This window comes from Ailuropoda melanoleuca, unplaced genomic scaffold, assembly GCF_002007445.2.
Source record: "Ailuropoda melanoleuca isolate Jingjing unplaced genomic scaffold, ASM200744v2 unplaced-scaffold73513, whole genome shotgun sequence".
Taxonomy (NCBI): Eukaryota; Metazoa; Chordata; class Mammalia; order Carnivora; family Ursidae; genus Ailuropoda; species Ailuropoda melanoleuca.
Window position 1 is genome coordinate 1 of NW_023248852.1, and position 7077 is coordinate 7077.

Genomic DNA, 7077 nt, shown 5'->3' on the forward strand with positions numbered 1-7077 from the left:
TTTCTGTCTCTAAAGCCCATGTTCTTTCTTTCATTTAGTCCCCACCTAGATTTCATCTGTTTAGCTTTGTTACTTAGTGAAGTATTTAAGTATATAATCTCGTTGGTCTTGGACTTTCCAGTCTCCCAAACTACGAGAAATAAATTCCTGTTGTTTATAAGCCACCCAGTCTATGGCATTTTGTTATAGCAGCCCAAATAGACTAAGGCATTGCATAATGAGAAAAAAATGGCATCACGGACAGAAATAGAGATGCTAGATTGAGGGTTTTTTCCTAATACAAAACTACATATTTTCATTTGAGGCTCTCTTAATTTCAGATTCAGTTAATTAAAAAATGATTCTTTAATCTTAATTAAATTCCACATAATCTAAATACCTGACTGACATTCTCACTTGGATATCTAAAGGACATACCAATTATAATTCTGCCTAACAGAGATCTTAACTTCCACTCCTTGATAATTGTTCTTTCCTGAATCTTCCTTGTCTCAGTAAATGTCACTTTCTACCCAATTGCTCAGGGGAAAAATCTAGAATTATTCTTGATTCTTCTATTTCCTTCACCTCAACATCATCATTACCATCATATGATCCACCAACAAACATTTCCAACTAAAAAACATATTCCACATCTGTCTACTTCTCTTTATTTTCACTATTTTCATCCTGGTCTGAGTCACTGTTATCTCCAGCTTCGATTCCTGAAAAAGTCTCCCGGATGGTTGTCTCCCTTCTACTTGTGCTCCTTTATAATCCACATAAAAGCCAGAGTAATGCTTAAAAAACATGAAACAGATTTGTTTTTCAAACTTGCACATCAAATTCTTCAGTAATCTTCTATTGCATTTAGAATAAAATCTAAATTCCATGGCCCATTAGGTCCCACACAATCTGACTTGCCCTTACCTGTGACGTCTCTCTCCCTCCTTACCCTTCATTCCCTGTGCTCTTGCCACATTGCCCTCCTAGAATGGGCCAAGATCTTTTGCTCCCTGGAGGCTTTGTCATTGTTGTTCCCTCATTCTAGAGTTGTCTGTTTCTAGATCTTTGCATAGCTGGTGCCTTCTAGTCACTCAATCTCAGCTCAAATGTCACCTTCTCACTGACATTCAATTGTAAGTAGACTTTCCCACCACCCTAAACCATCACTTTTTATTACAACATCTTACTTTTATTTATTTCATAGCATGTATAAAAAATCTCATTTATTTGGTTATTTGTTAGTGCTGTCTACTTACCCCACTGCCATCCCATGAAGGGAACATCTAGTCTGTCTGATTCACCCCTCTATTTCTTGTGTTTGTCATACATTCATTCTGCACTGAATATTTGTGAAAGGAGCAAATGAACAAAGTCCCTCTTGTTGTGTAAATCAGTATAAATCTGGCTATATAGAATTCCCATTCTGCTAGTCTCAAAGATGGGAAAATATGAGGGTAAATATACATGTTTGTGCAAGGGTTGCTACAGATTCAGATCTGCACAGTGGAAAATTTATTTCCATAAAGGAAAACAAAGGTTAAATTGTAAGAAATATTTGGAGATACTTGTGGACAGTTATGCCCCCATTCCACAGTCTCTGCAAGTCTATAAACAACAGAAGCCCAAGCCACATCTTGGCTGGTATGCTACTGCTTTCTATAGAATGGGGAGAAAACTTGGCTTGTGGACCAATGGAACAGGACTGGTGGCTTGAGAGACAGCAGGATTAATCCTTTCCAAAGTGACAAGATCTCTTACCCTAGACTCCCAGAGGGCAGAGACCAAGGACCACATAACCACACAGGCCAGTGTTCTAACTTCTGGCAAATATACAGGCCCAAGGGTGAATAATGAGTTAGGCCTGGCAGATTACATGTTGCCCCAGGAAGAGATGAAGAGAAACAGAACAGGGATGGACAAGTGCCCATGGGAAAAGAAGAGTATTAGCTCTCACACAAACCACTGTGCCCTGAGTGACTGGCTTAAACAGAAATCTGGCAGCAAGAAAAGAAACTGAAGAAAGTGAAAAATAGCAGACAATCCTCTCCCCTCTCATTCTTTAACTTTCTGATGAGGGAATAAAACATTGCTATCACATGTATCATGTGATGACATTAATTATCTTTCTTCCATCATCAAGAAAGAATTGATTCATATGATCATTAGTATAAGACCACTTTAGAAAAAGTAGTATATTGCAGTTATTAGTAATTCAAACTCTGGTCCCACACAAACTTGAATTCAAATTATGGTTTTATCACTTAGAGCCATGGCACCTTTTACAATGGGGATACTTTACTATTACCACATAAGAATGGGTAAGGAAAACATAGACTATTCATGTAAAAAGTTTAATTCAGCACATGGAACACAGAACTCTCAATAAATAACAAAATATAAACAAGATATAAAAGTACTATTTTACTATCTAATCTTTTTTTTTCTGTCAATGGATAAAACAAGTGGCCTAAACAAATGTAAATTTTCTCCACTAAGAGTCTATTGGATGTTTTGAATTTGACAGAAATTGAGAGTCTAGAAAAAGTAATTGTTTTATGTCTAAAATATGTGTATGTCTAGATATGCCATTGAAGTCAAGCATGAGCTGCAGAATTTAATTATTAAAAGTAATAATCAAATAGTGAATGAATACATATAATTTTAAAATTAAAGTAGAAACTTTATTCCAATTCAATGTACTATTATTTCCCACTCACCAGTTTAGCCGGGAATAAAAAGCTGAATGCTGACTTTTAATAATAATAGTTTATAAAGAAACAGGTACACTGTTGTTGGAAGCACAAGTAAATGCAAACTCCCTGGGAAAAAATTTCTCAATACGTGCCAATCACTTTAAAAATGATTTGTCTTTGATCCAGCAATCTCATTACCAATAGCTTATCCTAAGGAAATAGTAGGAGTTACATAAAGATATATGCATAAGTATCTCATTTTAAGAATTTTCTAAAAGTCATTGCCCCCAGAAAACTTGATCACACATTATTTGAGATTTTGTTAAATTATAATAGATATTTTGTAGTCACTAAAAATGATAATGTAAATATATACTGGCATTAAAATAATCATATGTTATTCATTTAACAATTAAGCTATAGAAGAGAGGCTAGGAGAATGGTAGAGTTGGAAGACCTTAAGCTCACCTCGGCCCATGGATACAATTAGGTAACACTTGCATCAGTATAAATAATCCAGAAAACAACCAGAAGACTGGCAAAACAAACTCCACAATTAAAGGTAGAGAAGAGGCCACATCGAAGAGGGTAGGAAGGATAGAGATGTGGTGGGGGAATGAAATGGACTGTGGCTCTCTGTTGTTGGGAGGGAGCTGCAGGCATGGCTAAGAGTGAGAAACAGACTATCACAGCAGGAGCTAGCATGGGAACACAAATCCCTATAAAGGCTTTGAAAGTGAGAGGGGCTGGATTTTGTGAGTTCTTACAACCAAAGGGATTTAAATCTTAGAATTTTAAAAATCAGTGGGCCCAGTTCTGGAAGAGCCTGGAGGGCAACAGGAAGCTTAGTCCCCTACCTTAAAGAGACAGCACAACAAACAGCCCACAGAGATACAGGGTAGAAGCAGCAGTTTGAAAAACTCCTGCAGTATATGGGAGGGAGAATTATTTACTCATCTCAGAGGGAGACTCCTCCAGGAACAAAGAGCTGTCAGGTGATATCTCCCTCCCCTGCTCCTCAGCATAAGCACATGGCCACCTGTAGGAATCACACAGTGCCCATGTTCACTAACTTGCTTACACCAAGCCCTGCCCCCACCCCCCAAACTCTTCAGCAGTTCCACCCTTCCCAGTCATGCCTGCCTTAGTCCCAATGCTACAAGTGCCCTCCCTCAGAAGGCCAGTGCCAATACCATAACTCCCAACCCATGCATTTTGGTGGTGGTGGTGGTGGTGGCAGTGGCAGTGGCAGCAGTAGGCCCTGCAGAAGCCTGAGGCACACCTTGTTACATCTGGGTGCCCCACCCCAACCGGGGACCAAACTCTGCCTACAACAGTCAAAGAGAGCCTCTGCAGATGATTGTACTGAAGGAAATATCGACCAGGACAAAACAGCAGGGTGCATGTAATATACATAGGAGATAACCCCCAAAGCACTAGATTCTAGGTAACTGAGGACACCGGATTGCAGGACACTACAGGACGTTTTCTTCATACAGCCATTATTTTCAAGAGCAAGAAACATAACTGACTTTCCTAATACACGGAGAAACAGACACAGAAAGTCAGAAAAAAATGAGGAGACACAGGATTCTGTCCCAAATGAAAGAATAGGACAAAACCACAGCAAGAGATCAAGGTGAAATGCATATAAATAATATTCCTGGTAGTGAATTTAAAGTAATAATCATAAAGATATTCACTGGACTGGAGAAAAGAGTGGAGGACATCAGTGAGACCATAAACAAAGAGATTAAAAAAAAAAGAAGAACCAATCAGAGATGAACACAATAACACAATAAATAAAATTAAAAATACACTAGATAGAATAATAGTAGGTTAAAGGAAACAGAGGAACAAATTAGTACGAACTGGAAGTCAGAATAATGGAGTAATCAAGCTGAACAGGTAAGAGGAAAAAAATTATGTAAAATGCAAATAGACTTAGGGAACCCAGCAACTCCATCAAGTGTTATAGGGATCCCAGAAGAAATAAGAGAAAATGGGGCAGAAAATTTATTTGAAGAACTAAGTGATGAGCCCTGGGTGTTATACACAATTAATGGATCTTTGAACACTATATCAAAAACTGATGATGTACTACTATATGTTGGCTAATTGAATTTAATAAAAGCAAAAATAAAAGGAAAAAGAAAAGAAAAGAGAGAGAAAAGAAGAGAAGACAAGAAAAGAAAGAGAAATAATAGCTGAAAACATCCCTAATCTGGGGAAGGACACAGATATCCAGATCCAGTAAGTACAGAGATTCCCCAACAAAATCAACCTGAGGAGGTCCACACCAAAATACACAGTAATTAAAATGGCAAAAAGTAATGATAAAGAGAACATTTTTAAGCAGGAAGAGAAAAGACAGTTACATACAAGGGAAACCTCATAAATCTATCAGCGGACTTTTCAGCAGAAACTTTACAGGCCAGAAGAGAGTGGCATGATATATTCAAAGTGCTGAAAGGAAAAAAATCCACAGCCAAGAATACTCTATCCATCAATGCTATCATTCAGAATAGAAGAGATAAGGATTTTCTCAGACAAACAAACTAAAGGAATTCATGATTACTAAACCAGCCCTATAAGAAATGTTAAAGTGTACTCTTTGAGTGGAAAGAAAAGATCATAAGAGTATGAAAAGTAGAAAACCCAAAACAGTAAAAATATATTTACTTATAAAAATCAGTCAAGGGATTCACAAAATAAAAGGTATATGCCACCATATACTAAAAGGTGGGGGAAGAGGAGTAAATAATGAGTTCAAATATAGGAAACCATCAAATTGATATAGACTGTTATATGAATAAGATGTTATATACAATCTAATGGTAAGCACAAATAAAAAAACCATAATAAATATGCAAAGATGAGAAAGGAATCCAAATATATTACCAAAGAAAGCCAGCAAATCATGAAAGAGAGCAAGAGAAGAAAGGATCAGAGAAAAACTATTAAAGCAACCACAAAACAAGTAATAAAATGGCAATAAATACATATCAATAACTGCTTCCAATGTAAATGGACTAAATTCTCCAAATGACATGGGTGATGGAATGGATAGAAAAATAAGACCCATCTATATGCTGCCTACAAGAGACTCATTTCAGACCTAAAGACACATGCAGATTGAAAGTGAGGGAATGGAGATTTGCATTTATCATGCAAATGTATGGAAAAAGAAAGCCAGGGTCCCAATACTAGTAACAAACTAGACTTTTTTTTTTGACAGCTCATTATTTCTAATGTGCAATACTCAAGACACAAGATAATGGCATCTAACGTTGTTATAAAAGAGAAATCAGATCAGTCATCAAGGGCTTCTGAGTAAACAACATTTTTATAACCTCCATGCTTATCTTTGCTTTCCAGGTGTAATTTGATAAGATCACCAATTCGAAGAATAGTATTTGAAGCTTCTGTCACAAATTTCAAACTCTAACTTTCACTATGGTTGGTTCGTATACCCCTGTTTGTTTGTTCTTTCAGGGTTTATCAGTGACCAAATCAAGACCAATTCATTTTAGACTTTTGCATTCTGGGTCAACTTGAGTCTCATTTCAGAAAGCTCTTAACTTTGCAATGAGATCTATGGAGCTTGAGGCAGCATTAAGTGCCAGTGTGTTAGGAATAATAAGAAGAGATCTTGCAAACTCTGCAATAGCAATCTGTTTTTTGAGACCCATCTGGTTGTATAGTTTTCAAGGTATATGGAAAGAGCTGCCTCTACAGCATCCCCACCTAGAACCATGGGTTTTGACTCCAAAACTCTCTTCAAAACACAAAGATCATCATGTAAAGAGTGGTCCATCTTGTCACATGTGAAATCATTTGCCCCATATAATTGATGCAGATATATGAGTCTTAGTGCTATTTTAAAAAATAAAGTGAAGTTCTTAAATCCACATTTTTATAAAATCAGTCTATATAGAAATTCACCATAATCACCTTAATTGAATCCTGCTTACATGGTTCATTCAGACATGGAAGCAATATCTGGACTTCACAGAAGAGATTAAATGGTTACTCCATTTCCGTTCACAATAGCCTAACATTGTTCTCTCCCATGTGTATAACTGCTCATATCACTAAAAGACTAGAGCAGCAAATCAGTGGAACAAGACAAAACAGACTTTAACAAAAGACAAAGAAGGATGCTATTTAATAACAAGGGGAACAATCTAATAAGATATAACAATTGTAAATATATATGTACCCAACAAGGGGGCACCCAAGTACATAAAATAATTAATGGCTAACATAAAGGAACTAATCGATAGTAATACAATAATAGTAGGGGACTTTAACACATCATTTACATCAATGGATAGATCATCCAAACCAAAAATCTACAAGGAAACAGTAGCTTTGAATGACACACTGGACTAGGTGG

The 7077-nt window shown here is 36.7% G+C and overlaps 1 non-coding gene across 1 annotated transcript; it reads right to left on the bottom strand.

Moving 5' to 3' along the window:
- Positions 1 to 6674: 6674 nt before the first annotated feature.
- LOC117800649 lies at positions 6675 to 6804 on the bottom strand. Its single transcript, XR_004623140.1, has one exon. It is a non-coding gene; the product is annotated as a small nucleolar RNA SNORA20 (small nucleolar RNA).
- Between the last annotated feature and the right edge of the window lie 273 nt (positions 6805 to 7077).